Source organism: Dromiciops gliroides, chromosome 1, assembly GCF_019393635.1.
Source record: "Dromiciops gliroides isolate mDroGli1 chromosome 1, mDroGli1.pri, whole genome shotgun sequence".
NCBI classification, from domain to species: domain Eukaryota; kingdom Metazoa; phylum Chordata; class Mammalia; order Microbiotheria; family Microbiotheriidae; genus Dromiciops; species Dromiciops gliroides.
Genome location: NC_057861.1, coordinates 219,141,502 through 219,168,943, shown reverse-complemented (window position 1 = coordinate 219,168,943; position 27,442 = coordinate 219,141,502). Strand labels below are relative to the sequence as shown.

At 39.9% G+C, this 27,442-nt stretch overlaps 1 protein-coding gene across 4 annotated transcripts in view; it reads left to right on the top strand.

Moving 5' to 3' along the window:
* Nucleotides 1–11,401: 11,401 nt before the first annotated feature.
* LDLRAD4 (low density lipoprotein receptor class A domain containing 4) overlaps nt 11,402–27,442 on the top strand; it is a 638,510-nt gene continuing 622,469 nt past the window's right edge. For 2 of the 4 annotated variants that reach the window (XM_044002883.1, XM_044002857.1), the window contains exon 1: nt 11,402–12,147. The gene's annotated coding sequence lies outside the window, so the exon portion shown is untranslated. The remainder of the gene's footprint in view (nt 12,148–27,442) is intronic. The other 2 variants (XM_044002968.1, XM_044002831.1) reach the window with 1 other exon arrangement.

Here is a 27,442-nt window from a genome sequence, read left to right as displayed (position 1 = left end):
ACTTCACAATTCCACCAACAATGAATTAGTGTCCCAACTTATCCACATCCCCTCCAAAATTCATCAATTTCCCTTTCAATCATTTAAGCCAATCTGGTAGGTGTAAAATGATATCTCAAGGTTGTTTTAATTTGCATTTCTCTAATCAATAATGATTGAGATTGAGTCATTTTTTCCAATGACTATAAATTGTTTTGCTTTCTTCACTGGAAAACTTCCTGTTCATATCCTTTGACCATTTATCAATTGGGGAATGACTCATATTCTTATAGATTTGACAAAGTTCTTTATATATTCTTTTTATTTTGCAGGGCAATGAGGGTTAAGTGATTTGCCCAGGATCAGACAGCTACTTTATAAATTCTTGATATGAGACCTTTATCTGATAAACTGTCTAAAATCCGCCCCCCCCCAATATTCTGCTTTCCTTCTGATCTAGGCTACATTTGTTTTGTTTGTACAAAAGTTTTTAATTTAATATAATCAAAACTATCCATTTTATGTCTAACTTTGCTCTTTATCACTTGTTTATTTATAAATTTTTCACCTGCTCATAAGTCTGATGAATAATGTGATCCATGTTATTCTAATTTTCTTGTAATATCTTTATTTCTAAGTCATATATACATTTTGACCTTACTTTGGCAAATGGTGTAAGATATTGGTCTATACCAAGTTTCTGCCATGCTGCTTTCCAGTTTTCCTAACAATTTTTTTTTTTACCAATAATTAATTCTTATCCCAAAATCTTAAGTCTTTACGCCTGTCAAATACAAGGTTATTATGTTTATTTGCAATTGTAAATTGTATGTTTACTCTATTCCACTGATCTACCTTTGTATTTCTTAGCCAGTACCAGATAGTTTTGATGATTACTGCTTTATCATATAGTTTAAGATCTGGAACCGCTAAACCTCCTTCCTTTATATTTTTTTTCATGATTTCCTTTGATATTCTTGACTTTTTGTTCTTTCAAATGAATTTTGTTATTATTTTTTTAACTCAGCAAAATAATTTTTTTGGTAATTTAATTGAGATGGCATTCCTTCAGAAGGTGGTTGATACCCCAAATTCCATAATTAGAGATTTATTCTATTGGCTCTTTTACATTAAAATTCAAATATGTCATGAAGATTTATATTATTAGTCATTCATGTCTTAGTGTAGTTATTTGATACTTTTCTGAGTCCACGTAAGGAGAGAATGAGGTTTAGAGGAAGATACAAAAAGTATCACTTGAAAGAGGAGACTAGAAGTGCCAAAAATAAATTTCATCAAATCCACAAATTTGTCTGGGATCACCTTTATAAGGTAAAGTCCTTCCTTATGTTTCCTCAAGGTTAAATCAAGATCTAGCCTATTTTTGAGCATGTGTTAATGTACTTGAGAGGGACAATCTGCTGTAGGTGGAATTTAAGTAATTCAGTGAGGGTTTTTTTTTTAATTAAAAAAAAAGTAGAATTACTCTCAGAGACAAATAGGTATTCAGTGAAGTTTGTCAGCATAAGAGCAACATGCTTTATGTGGCTAATAGCTAAATATATAATGGAACTATCTGTCCCATATCTGGCAAAGGATGTCATACTTAATGGCGATGATTACACTGGAGAGTCAGAAGAGGGTTAAATTCTGGGTTAAGAAAAATGAAGTACTATTGGTAGAGTTGTGAACTGATCCAACCATTCTGGAGAACAGCTTGAAATTATGCCTAAAGGGCTATAAAACTGTCCATGCCCTTTGACCAGGAAATACCACTACTAGTTTGTATCCCAAAGAGATAAAAAACAAAAAGGAAACAGGTCTATATGTACAAAAATATTTATAGCAGCTCTTTTTGTGGTGGCAAGGAATTGGAAATTGAGGGGATGTTCATCAGTTGGGAAATGACTAAACAAGTTGTAGCATATGATTGTGCTGGAGTATGATTGTGGTACAAGAAATGATGAACAGGATGTTTTCGGAAAAACCTGGAAAGACTTACAAAATGAAGTGAGCAGAACCAGGAGAATATTAAACACAGCAACAGCAATATTGTATGATGATCAATTGTGAATGAATCAGCTATTCTCAACAATACAAAGAACCAAGATGATTCTGAAGGACTTATGAAAAATGCTCCCCATTTGGAGAAAGAACTGAAGGAGTCTGAATGAAGATTGAAGCATACTTTTTTTTTTTTTTGTGAGGCAATTGGGGTTAAGTGACTTGCCCAGGGTCACACAGCTAGTAAGTGTTAAGTGTCTGAGGCCAGATTTGAACTCAGGTACTCCTGACTCCAGGGCCGGTGCTCTATCCACTTCGCCATCTAGCTGCCCCGAAGCATACTTTTTTAAACTTTATTTTTCTTGTTTTTTTTGTTTGTGTTTTCTTTTACAAGACGACTCATATAGAAATACATTTTTCATGACTGCACATGTATAACCTATAGCAAATTGCTTGCCTTCTTAATGGGGGGAGGGGGAGGAAAGGAAGGGAGAGAACTGGGAACTCGAAATTTTAAAAAAGAATGTTAAAATTGTTTTTATGTGTAATTAGAAAAAATAAAATATTAAAAAGAAAAGAAAAATGAACTAGTTGATTGGTTCTTTTAGATTCTCTTGACCTTGAGTCACTTCTGCTGTTGCATCTAAGTTGCAATCTTTCTCTTGGACATGACAAGACAGTGAGCTTCTTGGCAATAGTCTTTTGAGTCTGGGTCTCTCTATCTTGGGCAGGTCAGAAGTGTAGTGACCAGTAAGAGGCCAGATCCAAATGCTGATTAGTATGGAAGCTTTGACTTGCTGTTTCTCACTTGGGCCAATTCACCTTTCCTTAGGCAGCCTAGTACCAAATCCCCTCTTTTCCCCCTACCCCCCCTGCTCCTCTCATATTCTGAGGGGCTCACCATTCTGATGACTTAGTGTGGACACCCAATTGGTTTTAGCTTCTTGAATCTCCAAACTGCCAAGCACAAGTGACCTACTAGCCTAAGCCTCTTCAAGAGCAAGGATTACAGGCATGAGTCACAACATCCAGCTGAAATTGCAGTCTTGTCAGGGCAGCAAAGCTATTCAAGTGAACATCTTCCCTCGGGAAGCTTTCCTGGTTTCCCATGTTCAAAAGAGGTAGGAGGTGTATTATCCTTATTAATAGGTGGTATGATTCTTTCCTCAATATATCATCCACCTCAGTGAACCTGTCATATTCACTTATCATATTATAACTTGCACAAGCAATTTATGTAAACATTTTATCCTCCTATTAGATTTTAAACTCCTTGAGGACAGGGATTGTGCTTTTAATACTCCTATGGGATTGTCTTTTTTTTTCTTTTCATTTTTGTGTTCCCAGTGCCTAATATGGTAGCTTACCCATAGTACTTACTTAGATGACATAATAATACTTAGATAACAACAGCTCATACAGAAAAAGCACATTTAAGGTTCAAAAAGCACCTTACACATGCACATACTACATTCTATCTTTTGAGTCTCACAATGTCCCTGTGAGGTAGGTACTATCATAATTATCATTTTATAGATGAGGAAACTGAAGTTCAGAGATGTTAAGTGACTTGTCCAGGGTTGTACAGTTTTTAAGTGCCTGAATTGATATTTGAATCTAGGTTTTTCTGATTCCAAATTCTGCACTTTAGTTAGATGCCACATTACCTCCTAATCTGAGATCTCTTTGGTCTGGATGCTCCCTCTACTGGTACAGATTATGATCTCATCATATCTTCCCTTTTTGAGTACACAGTAGATGCTTAATAAGTGTTTGTTGATTGTGTTGAATTGAATTTTGGGGATACTGTATAAAGTACTCTACTCTAAATATCTCGCCTACTGCCTGTTACAGGGTCAGAAATGTCACCATTAGAGATTACTTCCTTTAGATCCTGAAGGTTTTTTGCTCTTCAACAAATACCCTAAAATTTTGAAGAGATAGGTGTTAGATGTGGAAATTAACCTTTTGTCTATGAGTTGTCTTGAGTTGATAATGTTATACACCATGTATGGAATACTTTTTTCCCTATAAATATCTCTACTGTTGTTTTTTGTTGTTGTTGTTCTTACTGCCCCCCCTCCCCCCTTTTGGCTGTAAAGAAATGGCAAATGTTTTCTCATGGTTCTTGCTTCAGCATCCATTCTTAGGATGCATGAAAAGGACCTAATCTGGGGAAAAAATCCTCCTGGGAAAGGGGATGCCTAAATGCAAATATACTTGGGAAGGTTTATCACCTTAAGTTATCAACTAACACCTCTCTCCGCAGACATTTCCTGACTGCTAGCTGAGGGAAAAGTTCTCTGTGTCACACTCATGACCATTATTACTAGGTCAATGGTCAAGCAGATTTAAGATAAGCTTCCCCTAGAAGGTCAAAGTGGAAGCTGTGTGGGAGGCTACACACTCATCAAAGGTCTTGGATTCCCAAACAGCACTTTGGGCTTGTTAGACTTTCCCCCCACCACCTCTGGTTGGCTAGAACATTTTGTTCTCAAATTTGCAGTCCTCAAAGCAATGAGAAAATCATGTTACACTCAGTCCAAATCTCTGCAATGCATGCCTTATCCTAAAACCAATGGACAGATTCACCAAGATAGCAATGGGTGCAAACTTTATTAGCTCTAGTTACTAACCATTTTCAAATCTGAGACCATATCTAGCTAAATTTCTTACTTCTTTTGTTTCCTGTCAAAACATGGCAGATTATGATTCAAACATCTTAGAATCACAGAATGACAGATGTTTAGATGTGGAGATTATTTTTCATATAAGAAAAATGAATTCAACACCAATAGTGTGTTATTCGGGGGCCCCTTCAATAAAACTCCTTCCCTTAGCAAATATAGTTGTAGGACTTTACAGTAGAGACTCTGCACCTGAAAATTTGAAATAAAACTATTTAATCCCTAGGAGGGCTTTACCCAGACTCTCTAGGCTGGCACCCCAGTTGGCTATAGAGCTGGCTTCCTGAGCCCTATTCCTTGAACTCTCTTTATGGAATGGTACTGTTGCTTAGGCTCACAATCTAAGTAAGACAGACAAAATACATAAACCCAGGAAAAGGTTGGGTTTAAATTCAGAGAAATATGGCAACAAGGGTCTGTTGTGTTCAGATAGGATTATTTTTTGAGGGGAGGTGGTAGTAAAAAGTCTAGTAATAACTATATTACTATTAGATATTATGATATACTTTAAAATATATTTTATTTTCAGCTTTGAATTCTCTCCTCCTACTTCCCACATCTCCCAATGAGAAAGTAAGAAAAACAAAACCTGCTACAAACATGTATCATCAAACAAAACAGTTTCCCACATTAGCCATGTAAAAAAAAAAGTGCCTCAATCTGCACACTAAGTCCATCAGCTCTTTATCAGGAGGTGGGTAGCAAGTTTCATCTTGAGTCCTCTGGGATCATTGTTGGTAATTATACTGAGCATTCAAAGTTGTTTGTCTTTACAATTTTGTGGTTATTGTATGAATTGTTTTTCTGGCTCTGTTCACTTCATTTTGCAGTAATTTATACAAATCTCCCCAGGTTTCTCTGAAACCATCTGTAATGATTGGAATGACACCACCTGCTGGAGACTTACTGTAGAAAAGCTCCGACATGAGGTGAAGGTCTCCGAGGGCAAGACCATGTGTCTTTTCTTTGGCATCAGGAAGTGACGTTTGCTTGTGGGAGGAAGAAGGGGGAGCCTGGCGCTCTGACTCACTCTCTTTCCTGGGGACTCCGGTGGAGAAGGGGGATAGAAATGTGCTCTTCCTTTAATAGATTGATGAATGCAGGCCTTTCTCTCTCTCTTAACCAAATTCTTATTCTCCTTAATAAAAGCTTAAAAGTCAAACAGTTGCTAAAGCTTATAATTTATTGGCGACCACTCATGAGATATTTTAGACAGTATAGCTAGAATTTTAGCCCCTTACACATCCTTTTCATCTTTACTTATAGCACAATAGTATTCCATTACATTTATATACCATAACTTCAGTTGTTCTTCAACTGATGGGTATCCTCAGATTTACCACCATAAAAAGAGCTACTATAGATATTTTTGTACCTATGGGTCCTTTTCCTCTTCCTTTGATCTCTTTGGGGTCTGGACCTAGTAGCAATATCACTGGGCCACAGTGTACGTACAGCTCAATAGCTTTTGGGGCATGGTTTCAAATTGTTTTTCAAAATGATCAGACCTAATTCATGGTTCTACCAATTTATTGATGTGCAGCATTTATAATTTTCCTTTTTTATTAACTTTGCCAATCTAATGGGTGTGAGATAGTACCTCAGCATTTTAGTTCACATGTCTCTACTACTGATTCAGAGCAATTTTTCATATGGCTATTGATAACAGATTTCTTCCCCTGAAAATTGCCTATTCATATCATTTATCCATTGGAAAATGGCATTTATTAATCTGATATACTTTTCAAAGATCTTTCATCATGAAGTTGTGGAAAAAGCACAGGCTTTGGAGTCAGAGGGTCTGGGTTTGAATTCTACTGCCTACTTATAATCTGAGACCTTGAGTAATTCACTCAAACCTTTCTGGACCCTTCTGTCCATATATGTAAAATGAAGAGATTGTACCAGAGAACCTCTAGCTCACTTTCAGTTTTAAATCTATAATTTCACCTGATCATTTCCAGGATTGTTAATTAATTATTAAGAGGCAATTCATACCTCACATTTGCCTAGAAATTTAACTCCTCCCTTTCTTTAATGTTTGAAATGTTTGTGAATACTTTCGCTGGAAAATGAGCAAGGACAGGGAAAGGAGGTAAAATTTCAATAAGTATATTTCAGTACTTCACTATCCAATAAGAGATCGAGTTGGGAAGAGAGTTGATGCTATTAATTATAATGAGGCTTTAGGATTCTTTGAGTTTCATTCAATGAATGAAGCTCTCTGTGTTCAGATAACTTGTTTGTATTTTGACACCTTTCTCTTTTTCCTTTTACTTTATCCATAGGATAACAGAATCATAGAAATTAAAAGTTGGAATAAACTATCCAGTCCAAAACATACATGACCAAGAATCCTCTACAACTAACCTGAGTAGTCATCCAGCCTTTCCTTGAAGACATCTGGCAAAGGAAACAACCCATTTCCCTTTCAGATTGCCATAATTGTTAGCAAGTTTTTATTTCTGTCAAGCCTCAATCTGCATCTATGGAGTTTTAAACCTGTGCTCCTGGTTCTTCTAATAGTAAGCAAGTAGAGCATGACGACTCCCTCCTCCATAGGATAGGTCTTCATATATTTGAAGATTCCTATCATGTCTTCTCTTTGTTAAGAAGAAGGCTAAGTCTTTTCTTTTCCAGGTTAAATAAATACAAGTCCTTCAAGTGATCCTTATATATGTAAGGGTCATGGTATCCAGTCACCATTGAATAAATCAATTAAAACACCCACTCCACTTAACTTATGTGGTAAGATTGTAAGCTCTGATACTTTCATTGGATGGGAACATACCCCAGTTGTTCACTAGATATGAACACTTGTCTGATGCTGGGAAAGAGAGCCTCCCTTGAGAAGGAATTACTAAGGAGAGAAGAGAATGCCTTGGCCTTGGTCTAGGACTCTTCTCCACTATAATCAGAAGAGGACCTTAGGAACTTTGAAGCATCAAGAGGGCATAACTTAGTTCCTCAGACAATTGGAACAGACTTCCTTTTGCAGCTAGGGGAAAGGCCCAGTACTTATTCACACTTACTGAATTATCAAGATATGTTCTCATCTGATCAATGCATCAGGGCATAGCATGTTATCACTTACTATAATCATGTGATTGTCTAAGCTGATTCCCATCCCTTTACAACAGCATACTGAAATGGGAAAAAAAAAAGCAAAATGGAAAAAGTGGCTAAAATGCAACATTGAACAAAGGGAAAAAAGATGGATTTGGAATCAGAGGATTTCAGTTGGAATCCTGGCTCTTCTACTAATTAGCTTTTTGACCTTGGGTAAATCACTTCCCCTTTGTGTTCTTCAGTTTCCTCATCTGTAAAATTAGGAGGTTGGACTAGGTGATCTCAAGGATCCCTTTAGCTCTAAGTCTGATCGTGAGGTTGAAATGAATTTCGAATACTTTACACCCAACTTAATATTATCTCCTCCCAATATAACTAGAGATTAACTTATGTACACTAATTCCCAATAAGTGTGGCATAATTATGGCTATAGATTAATTACAATGACTGGACAGAGGACACTACAGAGGTCCGAAATACTTCCAACTCTTGGCCATCCATATGTTTGGCATATAATTCCTTCCATCAGTTTAGCCTGCGGTCACCCTTCTTTCTCATTAGTGTGGCTGCCTAGAGAGAGAGAGTGAAATTCAAGGTAGGTACCATACCATTTTTGCCCAAGGAGAAAGGAGAGTGGGAAAATGGAGAAGACAGGTCATGTTTCTTGTTCTGGATGTTGCTGCTTCTTAGAAATAGTTTGGAGTTTCAGATACTTAATTTGAAAAGACAATGCAAGATTAATTGATTCATTATGTTAATTATAAGGCTGAGACCAGGTCTTGATTCAAAGGAATGAATTTCTTGGAATGGTGGAACTATGTATAACATAACAATGCCTGGGTTTGATGCTTTCTTAAAGTTGTCACTTTTGTACTTAGTACCTGCCATAGGCAATGGCGGTTGTTTAGGGGGAGTATGTTCTGCCTTTTTGCCCACAATGGCAATATGCTATTGTCATGATTGAACACACTGGAAGACCTAATATATTAAATATCAAAATAATTGTGTCAGTAGTTTATGTGGTGCTTATGTGGAATGGGCAATGGACCAGTGATCACAAAATCTGTGTTTTAGTCCCAGGGCTGTTACTTGGGGATCTTGGGCAATGTCTCTGAGCATCAGTTTTGGCATCTGTAAAATGTCTTGCCTATCTGCCAGGATTGTTACATGAAGATAATGGGATAATATTTATAAAAATGCTTTGTACAAAGCCATGCAAATGTTGGGAATAGCAGGTGCTGTTGGCTGAATTTAATTGAATTATTATTAATGAGTAGTAATCAGAATGTGCTAATAGAACTATACGTTTTTTAAAAGCACTCCAAAATTCACCCTTTACAGTTCCTAATTGGACATAAAAATATAATTTTACTCATAAGATCTGATTGTCTGGTACAGGGGAGAGAGTACTGGACTTGGAGTGAGGAAGACCTGAGTTTAACTGTATCTCAGACACTAACTGTTTGACCCAGGTTAAGCCACTGGATCTCTCTCAGACTCAACTTCCTCTTCATTTGTCAAATGGGGATAATAATAGCATCTATCACACGGTTGTGGTGAGGATGAAATGAGAAAATATGTGTTAAGCCCTGCACTTCTCTGGGGATTGGCCTGGTGTCAGATTAAGTCATTTTTAGTTATCTAGCTTTTTGTAGGGTTTTTTTTTTAGGGGGAGGGTCTTGAGAAGGAAGGGTGTCATCAGTTTTAATTATTTATATAATTTTCTAATTTTTTACTTTCTTTTCCCCAGTGAAGCTGTGGTCCTAGAAATATTACTATTACAAGACCATGTGTAATTATATTATGTGAGCAGACTTATTGGGATTGCTTGCAGATGGGAAGTTGTCCAATTAGGTTAGAGATAGGGGTTTGCTCTCCCCTCTCCCTTAACCCCCTCCCCAACACCCCTGAGAGGTGAGGTTTGTATTGGTTTATTTGGAGACTCAGTTTGACAGCATTCTGTTTCAGTGTTGTTTACTTCGATTCCAGTTTGTTTATTTTTTCATCCAGTTTTGGTGACTGGATGTAACCCTAAACTCTCTTTGAGAGCTGAGGTTTGGAGAGCCTTGTCTACACTAGACATTCATTTTTGATTTAGTCTTCTTTAGCTTGGTTTGCCAGAACCTGAAACTTCATCCAGTTTGGAGATCTAGAAGAATAAAATTGGGTTAAAACGTCCAGTTAACTCTGGCATAAACTAAAGGAGATCCAGTTGAGTAGCCTGCTTTCTTTTTAAAAAAAGACAAAAACAGATTCAGTTAGCTATACTACTCTTTTGAGAGGCTTGTCTCCCTACTACAAATGAAGTCCAAGTCAGAAACAGCTTGAAAGACCAGGTGAGATGTAAGTCTTTCAAGCAGCTAAGTTTCTAGGGAAAGAGTTAGAAAATGGTATTAACTTTTTCTCATTTCTCCGATGGGGGAAGGGGGCCTGTCAGAAGCTTTATACCTCTGAGGAAACTTATGATTGGTGCTGGGAGTCGTATTTTTTCAACTTTCCGTGTCTGCAGAGATTTGGCATTTATCTGATTAACTCATTCAGCGGACACATCCCAAACAAGCTTTGCAAACTTCAAAACACTATATAAATATCAGTTATTATTGTTACGTTGGCAACCTAATTAGTTCAAGTTGTGTGCACCTCTCCTTGGTCTGCTGTCCTCCCCAGGCACGGGTTTTTTCAAGAGCATCTGTACTAAATGATGAAATAAAGTAATAATACCCATCAGAGGAGAGGCTAAGAAATAATCGCGAATGCGGGGCTGCAAAAGATAGAATTTCATTCTGGCTTGGTTGCAGTAGCCTTTAGGGACCCAATCTAAAGCTACTTCCTCCCCCAGATTTTGGACCCTCAAAGAGTCCCGAAGTCTACCCTATCCCTAGCTAATTCTTGTTTTAAACTTCAGTCCCTCTCCTCTCCTCTCCTCTCCTCTCCTCTCCTCTCCTCTCCTCTCCTCTCCTCTCCTCTCCTCTCCTCTCCTCTCCTCTCCTCTCTCTCTCCATCCCTCTCTCTCCCTCTCTCTCTCCCTCCTTTCTTCCCTCCCTCCCTCCCTCTCAGCCCGGCAGATGTCAGTGTAGCCTAGGACTCGCGACCACAGCGGGCTGGGCTGGAAGCTTCCCTCCCAACCCCCCCCCCCACTTTACTCCCTCCTCCCCCCTGCCCCCCTGCCCCTAATCCTCCTCCCTTCTCCTCCTCCCTCCCCCCTTCTCCTTTCCCCTTCTCCTATTGCCTGTCATCGACTAGCTACAGACCGAGGAGGAGGAGGAGGAAGAGGAGGAGGAGGAGGAGGAGGAGGAGGAGGAGGAGGAGGAGGAGGAGGAGGAGGAGGAAGAGGTGAAGGTGGAAGAGGAAGAGGAGGAAGAGGAGGAGGAGGAGAAGGAAGAGGAGGAGGAGGAGGAGGAGAAGGAGGAGGAGGAAGAGGAGGAGGAGGAGGAGGAGGAGGAGGAGGAGGAGGAGGAGGAGGAGGAGGAGAGACTGGGAATGAGTTGGAGACAGACACAGCCCTCCTCTCACACAGATACACTGCTGGAGACAGACAGGGGGTGGCGGCGGCGGCGACAGGAGGAGGAAGAGGAGGAGGAGGAGGAAGAAGAGGAAGAGGAGGAGGAGGAGGAAGAAGAGGAGGAGGAGGAGGAGAAAGAGAGGAAGAGAAGAGAAGGAGGAGGAGGAGGAGGAGCAGGAGGTAGGACACTTTTTATCAGGCAGCAGCGGCAGCAGCAGCGGCAGCAGCAGCGGCAGCCTCCCTCCGCCACCTTTCCCGACCCCTTCCCCGCATCTCCCCCGCCTCCTTTTCCCCAGCCAGGGGAGGGGGCTGCTGCTGCAGGCAGGGGCAGCTGCGGGGCTCCGGGAAGGAGGCAAGTGCCGCCACTGCCGCGTTCGTTCTCCCTCCCTCCTTCCTTCCCTCCCTCCTTCCTTCTCTCCTTCTCCGCTCCTCTCTTGCTCCGGAGTTCTCGCCGGGGTGTCAGGAGTGGAGATGCAGCCGCTGCGGCAGCAGCTCCGGAGCCGGGGCCGGGGAATCCCGGAGAGCCGGGGAGGAGCCGCAGTCCCCGCCGCCGCCGCCAGACAGACTGAAAGTCCCTGGGAAAGTGAAAGGGGGAGGGGGAGGGAGGCCCAAGTTTAAGGTCTCCGACTCTTAAAGAGACAAGACACTTCAGTCTCAGTGCGTCCCCAGCGGTCAGCCCGGGCCCTCGGGCCCTCCCACGCCTCTTCTCTGGGTTTGCACGCCCCGGGGGCATCTCTCCCAGCGCACCCGCCCCTGGGTCTCGGGCCGGGAAGGCTGCGGCTCCAGCGCGGCCCCCTCCTGACTGTCTGGCCCGGCTTGAGCCTGTCTGCAGCCCTCCCCTCTCCACTCCCCCGCCTCAGTCTTCCCACCGGTCCTCGGTCCTTAAGAGGGAGGGGGCGGTTGCAGGTGAGTGAGGAAAGAAGCTCCCTCCGGGAGCTGGGACTGTAGGTTGTCTGTCTGGGTAGGGCTCAGACGTCTGGCCCCAAGTTCAGCCACCGCGTCCAGCAGGGGTGGGGGTGGGAAACAGGGACTGGACGATACTGGGAACTGGACGAGGGGATGTCCAGAGGGACTGAGGGGACCTAAGGGAACTTCCAGGGGTCGGGGTTGGTGGGGGGGAGCTGGTCTTGGGTAGAAGCGGAACGGAGTCGCCACCGCCGCCCTTCCTCTGTGCTCGCCTCTGCCTGCGAGTCCTCTCTCCCTGGAGACTGGAAGTGCACACAGTCTGTCTGGCTGTCTATGCGACGGGGTGGGGACCGGCTGGACCGGGATGGTGCAGGAGTGGAGGAAGCTGCCTTAAGGTCGTGGGGTTTTCCCGACCCGGTTGCAGAGGTGAATGGGATTGCACTTTATAATCCCAGCCACCGCAAAGCCTTGTTTTTGCTGGTCTGTTGGGCATCGTTGTTTTTGCAGAAAATTATTCTCCCTACCATTACTCCAGATAATTAGTCGGTTCCCATTGTACGGTGCCTGGTGTCGCTCTTATAAGCACCGTGTGCTTGCCAACTGCAGTGGCAAGAGTTAATTTTGCATAACAGAGAGTGCAGCTGCGGTTGTAGGAGCCAAGAGTTCATCCCGCTTTGGACCCAGGTAGACGGACTCAAGTAGGCTGTGATTTCGGCTGGTAGGGAAAACCCTGCATATCAAGGACCATGCAGAGAACTTTTTCAGGGGAAAAATGAGGAAGGTGAGAGGGATGTCTGCAAGGCACCCACATGCAAACACAGAAACCAACCCTAATCGACCACAAAGCAAACCCAGTTTAAACTCGCAGATACTGTTGTTATGGTTATCTTAGTTCAAATCTAGGTTTTTCTTACGTGTCTTATTTACTACTGATCAGTCTTGCATCAGTTGATGTAAGCAAGGTCATCAGAAGCTCATTACGTTGGCTGGGAACTCTATTACCTTGTGTTAGGCAGTTATTACACTTAATCTGTGTTTTACGGAGGAGACTAAGGGGAAAACAGCATGCTGAATTTCTCTTTGACCCTCACCCTGGAATAAACAGGAAATAATGAGTATCCAACCAAAAATCAAAGAACTTCTCTTTGTTTTGAGGTTGGATACTGGACATCTATGAGGAGGCGTTTCTAGAGATTTTTGAACTGTAATTTATAATGTCTGAGGATTATTTATGAGGTTTTTTCTGTATGTACAATCAGTGATGATTGTGGAGGACAGCAGCGCTCTTTAGCTTAATGTAATATGGTAGCGGAAAGGGCATTTGCCTATTTAAAAATGTTTTTAACTGGGGAAAAAAAGGTAGCATTCTTTGTTAGGAAGAAAAAACAAACTCAAACTTTTGCTGGAATAGATTCTCCATAAAAATGAAGGGACTGTGGCAATGGGAAGACCACATCCAGCAGACATGTAAATCAGCGTCCTGTTTCCCAGACTACAGGGCTTGCACCTTTCAACGGGAAGGCAAAGCAGAGGACCTTTGTCAGCCAACCCTTTCAAGGCAAGCAAAGCTTCAGGGAAGGCTGACTGGTTGTTATACAGTGATAGTCTGGGTAGGAAGTACATTTAGTGTTAGTGCTTTTTCATTTTAAACTAATATGATGTCTTTCTTAAGAGCCTTTTAGTTTGGGGAAATGTCATGGTTTTTGCTTTATTCCTCACCCCTTTTTCTCTTTACTAATTATTTTAAATTATTCTTAATCTGAAACAGTGATTCACTAATGATTTAGGATTGCTTCTTAGATGGTCATTCACTCATTCCACAAATATTTATTTATTTATTTATGCTTACTATGGGCAAGACATTGTGCTAGGCACTGTGAGCTGGCTGATATTCCCTAGAAGATATTAGTAGTTAACTGAGTTAGAGATGTGTAGTGATAATGAGCAGTGCTGGCCCATAAAAATATGCAGACCTTGGTGCTTTTCCTTGAGGGTAATGATAGGGAGTTTCCTTTTTAAATGGTGCCTATCACTAGGCCAACATTAGGAGTAATATTCTGTTCTAGTGCTTCAGCACTGACTATTAACTTACTGTGATTATTCTAAGTGTATTCTGAAGAAACTTTCATTGTACCATGTCCAGGTGTGTGTGTGTGTGCGCGTGTGTTTGTGTGTAAAAGCACACACACACATATATCATCATCAATTACAATATTTATTTGTAGTAGAGTATTAGCCTATAAATCTGCCTCAGTGCCATACAGTGATGTCAAGAGATTTTTGTCTCTTTTGAATAGCATCAGGAACATGGTATATGTATAGCTGTTCTATATGCATATACATGTAAATTTCTACATATATAGGTTTGGTGGGATTTGAGGGGGAAAAGGACCTGGATCTGTGTTATCATTATTATGTGGAACTAACTTCTGCAGTAGCAGTAGTAGTAGTAGTAGTAGTAGTAGTAGTAGTAGTAGTAGTAGTAGTAGTAGTAGTAGTAATACACACAAACCTTACACATTGAAGGGGTTAGGTGTATGGCAATCTGGAAAATCCATGGAAAAATTTTTGGGCCTCCCTTTGTACTGGGGAAGAAGTCTGAATTATTATGGTATTAAGAGATAAAATATGTTGATATTGTACAATACTATACATACATTTTATGCATTTCTGAATTTCTAAACTGTGTCATTTGCTGGCCTTCAAATGTCGTCTGTGGTTTCCAAAAAACTACCCACCCCCCCAAATTCCCATTCAATTTCTCATGCCAACTGGAGCTATATCTAAACTGCGATGGGGAAAGTTGCAATGTGGAAGGCATAAATGAAGTGCTAGAGAATAGATTGTTGATTTAATTGATATTAGGGCCTCCTGGTTGAGGAAACTTCCTTTACCAATGCAGGTCAGCACCTTCTCTGCAACTTATAGTTTAAGAGGGCCCTAGAGTACTAAGAGGTTAAGTGACTTGTCCAGGGTCAAACAACCACTAAATATAAGAGGTAGGACTTGAACACAGGTCTTCCTGACTTTGAGGCCAGCTTTCTAGCTACTGTGCTATACTGCTTATAATAATAACAATAAAAACAACAATAATAATTTCATTTGGTGTTTTAAGGTTTATAAACCCTCTCAGATCTATGATTTGATTTGTTGCTCACAATAACCCTATGAGGTAGGTACTATTATTATGGGTGACTCCTCTATAACTTAGAGACTTAAAGAACTGCCAGAAACTCTATGATGTCAGGGGATTTGCTCAGGCTCAAAAAGCAACTGACCCTATGTGTCTGTAGTTGGAACTTGAGCCTACTTTTACTGGCCTCCTACTCCCTCATGCCTCTTACATGTGTGTTAATAGTGCTTATAACTCACATATTATATATTATAACTCTAATTACTACTTGTATTATCAGTTGATGGATCTCAAAAAGAGCAGTGAATTTTAAAATTTGGGGGAAGATGGGAATGGAAACTTGTTGACCTTACACAGCTTAATTTTAGGATAACTTGCTGGTCTTGACATTGAACACTGCTACTGAAGAGCTCATTTAAGAATATACAAATCGTGAGGATCTTAAACAGCAAAGACTGAGGAGAAATTTTGTATTAGGGTTTTAGCTTTCCTTATTCCTCACATTTCTTAATCTTTTGTAATAATCCTCGGAAGCAGTTTCCCATCATGGGAGGTGGTTATTGTTTGTGCATGTTTGCAGTTTGCTTCAGGAAGTCACTCTGTTCCTAGTATTCTTTTAATGCTCTCTGTCCCTCTCTCTGTCTCTCTCTACCTTCCTTTCTCCCTCCCATTTTGTCTGTCTGTCTCTTACTCTGTCTCTCTGTCTCCCTTTCTGTCTTTGTTTTTCTCTCTGTGTCTGTCAGTCTTGCTGTCTCTGTCTATCTCTGTCTGTCTTTGTCTTTGTCTCTGTCTCTGTTTTTCTCTGTCAGTCTTGCTGTCTCTATCTGTCTCTGTCTGTCTTTGTCTCTGTGTCTCTGTTTTTCTCTGTCTCTCTCTTACTCCTCTTTCCTCTTCACCCTCTCTCCCCTTCTTCTCCCTCCCCCTTCTGGGGCTCATTTTGCACAACTAAAGTCTTATGGTGGAACCCAGCCAGTGCCAGCTGTTGACTAAAAGATCTGATGCCAATTTGTTGGTGCATCATTTGAGAATCATCCCCCCCTTGCAGTATAGACATACATACATAGGTAAATATTTATTTATCTCCTACTGCAGACAGTATCTAAGAATAGTTTGCTTTCTTGGCATGTTGAAACCAAGGACCAAGTCTGCTGAAGTGTTTACAGTTTCTGACCTTGCTTAGTAGACCAGGCTTCTGAAACCTGACAAGATAGCATTCTGAGTTAGAGTTTAAAAAAAAAAGGTGGCATTTCACTGAATGGACTGCTGAGGTGGTAACTTCCCCATTCAATAGGCAAACTTGGAGAAGTGAGAGTGACTTCTTCATTCCCTGGTAATTTCTGGCCTAAGTGAGAAGTACAGACACAATACCATAGGATTGAAAGGTGAAAGGGTCCTAAGAGATCCTCTTATCCAACTCTTTATTTTACAAATGAAGAAACTGAGGGCCCTCAGAGGTCAAATAACTTGTCTAGGCTTAGTAGGTAAAAGAGATTGGATTTAAACCCAGGTCCTTTGACTCCAAATATAGTGCTCTTTCTACTACCCCATGAAGAAAGTGGGGGGACATAAGCAAGCCCCTTGTTTTGAATCTTTCTCGAGGCTAGCCTGAATTCAACTTCAAAATAATAATGATGATGGTGACTTTGAATTTGGACAGTGCCCTAACAAACACAAAGCTTTTTTTCTTCTTTTTAGAACTTTGATGGAAATACTCTTCAGATTTTGACCTGATCAAAGGTTTCTGGTGACCCTCCTTTGCTACTTTCTCCCTCCTTTTTTCCTGACTGTGAATATCCAGACCCTATGTCATATCCTTTGTATAGGAAGTAACAGAAAAAGGCCTCTTCACACTCCCCTCCCCAGCCCTACCCCACATATACATTAGTAAGGGCAACATTGAAGAAATGACATTAGTTTTCATCTGAAAATTACCCCCACCAATAGCTTGTTCATATAGTGCTAATTGGCATTATATACAAACAGGGTCTAATTTGTTGAAGATGTAAACTTATGACCCTCTGATTTCTCATTTTTTAGCCCTCTGAAAATTCCCACTGGAAATTCCTGATGTCCTGGAACATAAAATCATAATTAGAGTTTCTACCTCCAAGGGCTGTGAGTGTATCTAGAAATACATCTTGACCTATATTGGGGGTTTGTATGTAAGCTGAATGTAGGTTTTTAGCACTAAGGCCCTCTTCTGCCTAGCTAGATATTTTTTCTTAGCGTTGTTCACTTCGTTGTTAGGCAACAAAAGGAAACAAGTAGGCACCTGTACTATTAATTACCAGAGAAATATTGTGGTGGGTTCATATTTCCAATTAATATGTTTCTACCCAGAGAAGTAGCAGGATTCGAAAACCGTGTTTGTGTTGCAGCATATTCATGTGGTGTATGTATGGATTGCTTTTCTCTGAAATCCTATTAAAAATGGTACTTTGGCTTTTTAAGCTGTTTTTGTGAGGACTTTTCTTTCCACCAAGCTTGTTTTCCAGATAGGTCTTGGAAATTACGAAGTCCATAGCTATAATTTCTCTCTTGATTGGCAGCTGAGAGCTTTCCCGGACAAAAATAAGGCTACACTGTGCCAAATGGTTGACTTTTCTAGAATAAAAACTCTAAAGGGTATGCGAAAAGTCCTCTGGTTAATATATTGGCATTCCCAGAACCCACTAAAACTCCGGCAGGCTGCCAGACACCACTTAATGAGGATGCAGAATGTCTGGCACAGGGCCGCATGAGCAGAAAAGGGGGGTGGGAAGCTATACATCCACACCCTTTATTAATTTTTAATGACTCTACTTTTGTTTTGCAGTTTTGCTGTGTACCCCCCAGCACTGGCCCCTATGACCCCATGGCCCCCAGGATGGATTTATTTATTTATCTCCTTTCACAGGGTGGAGAAGCATGGGTTTAGGGAGGGAAGCTGAGACCTACAAGGTTAAGAATGGGAGATGATTTGTTTCTGTGGTCCTTTTGTTATTGTGTTTTTGGTTGGTGGGAGAAGACAGAAAGGGAGATGACAGCTATTTTATGATGCTTTATTGTCTGCTAGCAAAGAAAAGCATTTAAGAAACTTTAAGTTTGTCAGACAGTTTATATGACAGTGCAAGTTGGTGCTTGCCAAGCTCCAGACAGATTGTTAATGTTACATGACAGGGATAAATAAATTACTGCTGTCTGAGACACGCACCCGCTGCAACCCCCCGGTGCAACTCTGTCTGCTGCTGAGGAGGGAGCCCAAGGTAGGTATGTGGAGCGTCATGGCTGGGCTTCTGCTCACTAGCTGGAATTCAGTGACTCAATTCGGAAATGAAAAGGGTGTGTTCTTTTATTTCATTTTTTTCTTTTCTTTCCTCCCCCCCCCCCCGCCCCCGCCCCCACTCCAACATTTTTGGCTTTCCTGCAAGGTAGTATAATATACACAGCAATCCTATGTTCTTTATTTTCTTAGTCTTTCCAGGTCTTAAAACCAAGTGCTCTTTCTTCCCCTTTTATCTGTTTCTTTCTCTGCACCCATATTCCCACCTCCACACCTCCTATCCCCTATATTTCTTCTCTTCCCTCTCCCTTCATCTACCTGTCCTGTAGGTAAAATTTTCCCCAGAAGACCTTTCCCAGAGAAAACTAAACTTTGTTCTTAGCTCAGGGCCCAAGGTTTCACCAAGGCCAGTTTCAAGCTGTTTACTGTAATGTTTCTACAGGTGCAGACACTGACAATGAAATGGTCTGAGATAAGTGGGTTAGCAGTACTGGGCTGGGCAAAGAGACTGTGTGGCACTCCTTGGGCAAAATGTACTTTCATCTCAGGCAATCTGGGTGCTGAGCTGGCAAGGTATCAGAGGCAATGAATTTAATGGTCTTATTCCAGTTGTTAGTGGACACTCTGCCCACATTATAGAGCCACCTCATAAGTTGGACCCTTGCCAAATGATTAGCTATTATCTCTGTAGAAAAGATTCAGGACTGGGAACAGTAACAGGGATGTTTAAGATCAAGAATTGATATATGTGAGCAGAATGTACCTGTATGTAGTCAGTTGTTCTTATTACCAGGTCAGGTACTGTGTTCTACCTTTTCCTGATATTCCCAATTGCTAGAGATCTTCCTTTGTATTTAATTATTTTCTGTGCATACGTATGTATTCATCAATTTTATATTTACAGTCTATATACTTTTATATGTACTTGCCTCCCCACTAGAATGTAAGTTCATTGTGAGTATAGTTTGTTCCATTCTTTGTACTTGAATTCCCCAGCACACAGCAGGTGCTTAATACTTATTGATTGATTGTTGATTCTTGACAAAATTTCATTTAATTGTCTTGCATACCTTTACCACCAACCTTCCTAAGTAATCCATCCCAATCTCCAGTAAATGGAAAAAACCCCTCCATATAAGGCTTAGGGTCAACTTAAATGCCCATTTAACTTCCTATCCTTTAAGCTTTTCCCAAATAGTCTATTTCCTGATGCTTCAGCTTGAACAGCTAATTGATTTTGGTCTGTTCTTTCACTGCAGAGAGGCAGTATGTAGTTGGGGCAAGAAGAACCACAACTAGGAATTGTACCTAAGACAGAATTCTGGTAGAGTCTGGGACAGTCTGGGAGCTCACTAAGGGCATGGTTTCCAGGGAAGATTATAGTTCCTGGGACATCTCAATGTTTCTGTGCAGCTGAAGGAGTAGGTAGAACCATTGCTTGTCAGAGGGGGTTGGCAGCAAGAATGGGGTTCACTGAATTGGTGCCATTGAAATTGGGTTGCTCTATCCTAGGTTCAGCTCTAATAGCAGGTGTTTCCCCACGAGAAAACTTGTTGTCTAAGGCAAGAGCCAAAGAGAGCAAGGAAGGAGGTAATACCATTGTCTGCATCACTCCTAGAATGAAAGGAGCAGAAAAATGACTTGGCCAGAGCCTGTTAGCCCATCATTGGGCATGGACTTCCAATGAATCCCAGTTAAGTAAATGCTAACACTTGGGGCAGCTAGGTGGCACAGTGGATAGAGTACCAGTCCTGGAGTCAGGAGGCCCTGAGTTCAAATCCAGCCTCAGACATTTGACAATTACTAGCTGTGTGACCCTGGGCAAGTCACTTAACCCCAACTGCCTCACCAAAAAACAAAAATGAAAAAAAAAAACCACACCAAGTAAATGCTGACAAAAGACAGACATTTTGTATAGTTCTACTTGCCAGTCAGGTAAAATATAGCCCCTAAATCTCTTTCCTTGTCCTTATATTCTTCCCATTTTCCTCTTCCACTCATCTAAGCTTCATTCTCTGTTTTTATTCCTTCTTCCTACTTGCTACCCTTCACCTCTCCTTCCCTTCTCCCCCTCCTCTTATGCCTCCTTCTGTACTCATCTGCCCTCTGGTCTGTCCTCTCTCTTTTTATTTTCTCTCCCCATGTTTACCCACATTGCCTATGGTGAGATCCTCAACTAAGGAAGGGGAGCTCCTGAGTCCCTGAGGTTAAGTTCTGTACCTTGTTCATCTCTGTATTTCCCTCAGTATCTCCCACAGTGCTTTGGTCAGTGAAAGTTTATGGAACTGAATTGGATAGAACTAGTAGCTTCATCTCGTCTGCTCCTTGAACTGCTTGATAGAGAGACTGAATATAAACCAGAGCTGCTGGCATTCCTGCTATAGGTTTACTTTTCCCTTTTCAGTAAGTCAGACTCTTAAACATTTTAAAGACATTGCCTAATTTGTCTCTACAGTATCTTTTAGAGGTAGTTAGGCAGAAGGTGTTATTACCTCCTTTTTATAGAGGATACAGCTGAGCCGTACTCAGGGGTTACAGTGATTTGCCAGGGGTCAAGGAATGAGTCAGAGACTAGCTCTCCATTCATTTAGGTTCTAGTCACCTAGAAAAACCCAGGGTGTCTAAGCACATGGAATGCTACAGTTTTTCTTTCACTTTATGAACCACTAAAACATAAAATCATGTATTTTGTTTCTTCAAGATTCAACATGTTTGTTCCAGGGAAGGGCATATGAACCAACCCAAGTAAGCCTCTCCCTTGTACTTAACACATCTTAGCTTAGTGCTTAGTGCCTGGACAGTATGTGTCCAGACTGGGATTTCCAAAATAATATGCGACCTTTAGTTAGGGATTTCACTAGCAGATCTGTGGTTTTGTGCAACCTCTCCCCTGCTATTTCTCAAGGTAATTTTTTTTGAGGGGGCAATGGGGATTAAGTGACTTGCCCAGGGTCACACAGCTACTAAATGTCAAGTGTCTGAGGCTGGATTTGAACTCAGGTACTCCTGAATCCAGGACTGGTGCTCTATCCACTGTGCCACCTAGCTGCCCCTTCTGTTATTAAAAATATAAGTTCAAATATCTTTGACTGAAATAAGAGATTGGAAGAAACTTCTCTTCATTAATTATGCTAAGGGTTTGTTATAAAGAATAATTAGTGAGGGTTGTAGTAGCTGGCAACTAGATTTTCTGACTCTTTATTTACACTTGGGTTTGTAACCTTAGAGTTTTCCTCAACTAATCTTTTAATACCAGCCACCTCTTTTTTCTCTGCACAGTCACCTGGCTGAGTTCTGGCCTTCATCACCACTTATCTGGAGTATTACAAGAGCTTCATAATCTGTCTCTCTGTATCTCCCTTCTTCAAATAACATTTCATAGTTACCAAAATAATCATCCTAAATTGCAAGTTTGACCATGCTGTTGCCCTTCCCAAAATCTCCCATGGGTCCCCATTGCTGCTAGGATAGAATAGAGACTCTTTGGCTAGACATTAAAGGTCTTGTACAGTCTGACTCCATTTTGTCTTTCCAGCCTTATATCATATCACCTCCCTGCACATAGTCTACATGCTAGCAAAACTGGACCACTTACTATTCCTTGGATTCGTGCTGTTTCTGAATTAGCACCCCACCTCTGCTTTTCAGTACATATTCTCTTCCTCTTTGATCAGTTCATGGACCATATCCTTAGTAAAATCATTTCTGAATCCTCTCCTGTGGCAGTAATCAACTGTTTTACCCATCCTCAAATTTCCCTAGAGTTTAGAGGTGAACCTAGAGTCTAGAAGACTATGACAGTAGAATAAAAACTCTGGCTAGGCCTAGTGTTCTGAAAGGGCTTTTTTAGGATAGGCTTTCTGATGTGCTGGGTGTCCATCATCCACAAACTCACCTCTGTAGAGAAGTTCATCACCAGACAAGGTTTTTTTGTTTTTTTGTTTTTTTTATACATTGCTATTATTTTGGGGCCATGCTTACTTACAAAGATCATCTTCCAGGGTATGGAGGAGTTGCAGTTTGTGTTGGTGGGGGGAGTTTTTGCAACTGATTAGATTTATATGTTATAAATTCTTAAAGATGAAGTTGAATAATTCTATTCATTCCATTCACTTAGCTACCACCTTAGGATAGGTACACTGTATCACTCTTTTGAACTTACTAATTGGTCTTCTGGCTTCCAGTCTCTTCCCTCTTTTATGAATCTTCCACACAGCTGCTATGGTAATATTTCTTTTTTTTTTTTTTAAAGTAAGGCAATTGGGGTTAAGTGACTTGCCCAGGGTCACACAGCTAGTAAGTGTTAAGTGTCTGAGGCCGGATTTGAACTCAGGTACTACTGAATCCAGGGCCGGTGCTTTATCCACTGCGCCATCTAGCTGCCCCTATGGTAATATTTCTAAAGCATTAGTTGGACCACATCACACCTCTGTTTAAGAACCTTCAGAGTCTTACTATTGAATTGAAGATAAAGTACAAATTCCTCAGCCTGAAATTTAAAGCCCTTCACAGTCTGGATTTCAAGATTTATTTCATTATATCTCTCTTCAGGTACTCTGTGTTTGTTAGAGACAAACTAACATCTTTCCCATTTCCTGAACTCTGAATTCTATCTCCCATTTCAGGGCCTGGAGTAAACTGCTCCATCACCTCCTAAAGTCCTGAGCTTCTTTCAAGAATTAGCTCATAACACTTTCTTTTGGATATCTTTCCTGATTTATACAGTTATTAGTACTTTCTTCTTTCTTAAGTGAATGTGTAATTACTTATAATGTGTTGTTTCCCTCTCGTATAGGACTTCTTAACCTGGGATATGTGGACTTACTCTTTTAAAAATATTTTTATTTGACTAAATATTTCCTAATTACATGTAAGTAATTATAACAATAATTTTTTGTAAAAAAAATTGAGTTCCAAATTTTCTCTCTACCTCTCACCCTCCCTCCCTCCTTGAGAAGGCAGGCAATTTGATTTTGATTATACATGATGATCATATAAAACATATTTCCAGATTATCTATGTTGCGAAGGAAAACACAGACAATAAAAATGAAGAAGGTAATAAAATATGCTTTAATCTACATTCAGAATTCATCCACTCTCTCTTTGGAGAGCATTTTTCATCATGGGTCCTTTGGAATTATCTTGGATTATTGACTTGATCAGAGTAGCTAAGTCTTTAACAGTTGATCACTGTTACAATATTGCTATTATTGTATACAATGTTCTGTTTCTGCTCACTTTGCTTTGCATGAGTCCATATAGGGGGCAGCTAGGTGGCGTGATGGATAGAGCACCAGCCCTGGAGTCAGGAGGACCTGAGTTCAACAAATACAGCTGCGGATACTTGACACTTAATAGCTGTGTGACCCTGGGCAAGTCACTTCACCCCAATCGCCTCACCAAAAAGAAGAAGAAGAAGAAGAAGAAGTACTGCATGAGTCCATATAGTCCATATTCCCAGGTTTTTCTGAAATCACCTTGTTTGTCATTTCTTATAGCACAATTGTATTCCATTACAATCATATACCACAACTTGTTCAGCTATTCCTCAATTGGTGGGGATGTCAATTTTTAATTCTTTGCCACCACCAAAGAGGTGCTATAAATACTTTAATAGATATAGGGTCTTCCCCTTTTCTTTGATCTCTTTGGGATACAGACCTAGTAGTGGTATTGCTATATCAAAGGATTTTTTGGGGGTGGGGTGGGACAATGGGGGTTAAGTGACTTGCCCAGGGTTACACAGCTCGTGTCAAGTATCTGAGGCTGGATTTGAACTCAGGTTCTCCTGAATCCAGGGTTGCACCACCTAGCTGCCCCTCAGATATGCACAGTTTTATAGCCATTTGGGTATAGTTCCAAATTGTTCTCCAGAATGGTTGGATCAGTTCACAACTCCATCAACAGTGTGCTAGTGTCCCAATTTTTTCACATCCCCTCCAGCATTTGTCATTTTCCTTTTTTGTCATGTTAGTCAATCTAATGGGTAGAAGGTGATATCTCAGAGTTATTTGAATTTGAATTTTTCTAATCAGTAGTGATTTAGAGCATTTTTTCATGTGATTATTGGTAGCTTTGATTTCGTCTTCTGAAAACTTCCTGTTTATATTCTTTGACCATTTTTCAAATGGGGAATGACTCCTATTTTTTATAAATTTTGTTGTTTCCTATATATTTGAGAAAAAGAAACCTTTATCAGAGAAATTCACTGCAAAATCTCTCCCCACAGTTTTCTGTTTTCCTTCTAATTTTGGTTACATTAGTTTTGTTTGTGCAAAAGCTTTTTAATTTCACACCATCAAAATTACCTGTTTTACTTCCCATAATCCCCTCTATCTCTTGTTTGGTGATAAATTCTTCCCATACCCATAGATCTGATACAGCTTAATTTTTCTATGTTTTCCTAATTTATTTATGATATCACCAAGCCTTTATCCCTAAATCATGTACTCATTTTGACCTTATCTTGGTAAACAGTGTGAGATGTTGGTCTATGCTTAGTTTCCCATAAATTGCTTTCCAGTTTTCTTAGCAATTTTTGTCAAATGTTAAGTTCTTACCCCCACATCTTTGTTCTTTGGGTTTGTCTATCACTAGATTACTATGATTATTTAAAACTGTGTTTTGTGAATCTATCTATTCTATTGATGCACCACTCTATTTCTTAGCCAGTACCAGATTGTTTTCATGATTACCATTTTGTAATAAAGTTTGAAATGTGGAACTGCTAGTCTGCCTTCTTAACCATTTTTTCATTGATTTCCTTGGTATTCTTGACCTTCTGTTCTTCCAGATGAATTTTATTACTTTTTTTTCTAACTCTATAAAATAATTCTTTGGCATGGCAATGAATAAGCAAATTAACTTAGGAAGAATTGCCATTTTTATTGGCTTGGCCTACCCATGAGCAATGGATATTTCTTTAGTTATTTAAATCTGTCTTTATTCATCTGTAAAGTTTTTTATAATTGTGTTCATATAATCCCTGGGATTGTCTTGACAGTTAGACTCCCAAGTATCTTATATTGTCTGCAGTTATTTTAAATGGAGTTTCTCTTTCTATCTCTTCCTGCTGGATTATGTTGGTAGTATATAGAAATGTTGATGATTTATGCGGGTTTATTTTATATTTTACAACTTTGCTAAAATTATTGTTTCAACTAGTTTTTTTGTTGATTCTCTAGTTATCTCTAAGTATGCCATCTGATCATCTGCAAAGAGTGATAGTTCTGTTTCCTCATTGCCTATTCTAATTCCTTCAGTTTCTTTTCTTTTCTTTTCTTTTTTTTTTGGTGAGGCAATTGGGGTTAAGTGACTTGCCCAGGGTCACACAGCTAGTAAGTGTCAAGTATTTGAGGCCAGATTTGAACTCAGGTCCTCCTGAATCCAGGGCCAGTACTCTATACACTACGCCACCTAGCTTTCCCTGTTTTCTTTTCTTAATTATTATAGCTAGCATTTCTTTTTGTTTTGTTTTTTTTTTTTGCAGGGCAAGGGGGGGTTAAGTGACTTGCCCTGGGTCACACAGCTAGTAAGTGTCTGAGGCTGGGTTTGAACTCAGGTCCTCCTGAATCCAAGGCTGGTGCCTTATCCACTGCGTCACCTAGCTGCCCCATAGGTAGCATTTCTAATATAATATTGAGTAATATTGATGATAATAAACATCCTTGCTTCACTCCTGACTTTAAGTTTATTCCTATTACAGATAATGTTTGCACTTGGTTTTAGAGAGATACTAATGATTTTCCACTATGTTAATCTATAGCTTTCATAATGTCCTCATTTAAAAAAAAATTAAGTTATTTTGATGGTATTTTGTGTGTGTGTGTGTGGGGGGCAGTGTGGGTTAAGTGACTTGCCCAGGGTCACACAGCTAGTTAAGTGTCAAGTGTCTGAGGTTGGATTTGAACTCAGGTCCTCCTAAATCCAGGGCAGGTGCATTATCCACTGTGCCCCCTAGCTGCTCCTGAGATACTACTTATCATTAAAAGAAAGACTTCATTGATTTCTCTTCTTTCTAGTGTTTTTAATAGGAATGAGTATTGTATTTTGTCAAAGGCTTTTTATGTATCCATTGATACAATCATATGCTTTTTGTTATTATAACTGATATGGTCAACTATATTGATAGTTTTCCTAGTATAGAACCAGCCCTATATACCTGGTATAAAATCCACTTGGTCATAGTGTATGGTCTTTGTAATATATTGCTGCAATCTCCTTGCTAGTATTTTATTTAAAATTTTTGTATCTGTATTCATTAAGGAGATTGGTCTATAGTTTTCTTTCTCTGTTTTTGCTCTCCTTGGTTTAGTTATCAAAATAACATTTGGTTTTAAAGAAATTTGGTAGAGCTTCTTCTTTACCTATTTTTTCAAATAGTTTATATAGTGTTGAGATTAATTGTACCTTAAGTGTTTGGTAGAATTTACTTGTGAATCTATCTTGTCCTGGGGATTTTTTCTTAGAGAGTTCATTGATGGCTTATTCAATTTCTTCTTCAAAAAAATCCTATTTCCTTTTCTGTTAATTTGGGTAATTTATATTTTTGTAAATATTCATCTATTTCACTTAGATTGTCATTTTACTGACATATGATTGGGCAAAATAACTCCTAATAATCACTTTAATTTCATATTAATTGGTGGTATATTCCCCCCTTTTATTTGATACTAGTAATTTGAGTTTCTTTTTATTTTTTTCTAAATCAAATTAAGCAATGGTTTATTTTATTATTTTTTTATAGAACCAATTCCTACTTTTATTTTTTAGTTCAAAGTTTTTTTTTTCCTTTTAACTTTCATTTTTTAATTTCTCCTTTGATTTTCAGGGTTTTTATTTTGGTGTTTAGTTGGGGATTTTTCCCTTTCTAGTTTTTTAGCTGCTTACCCAATTCAT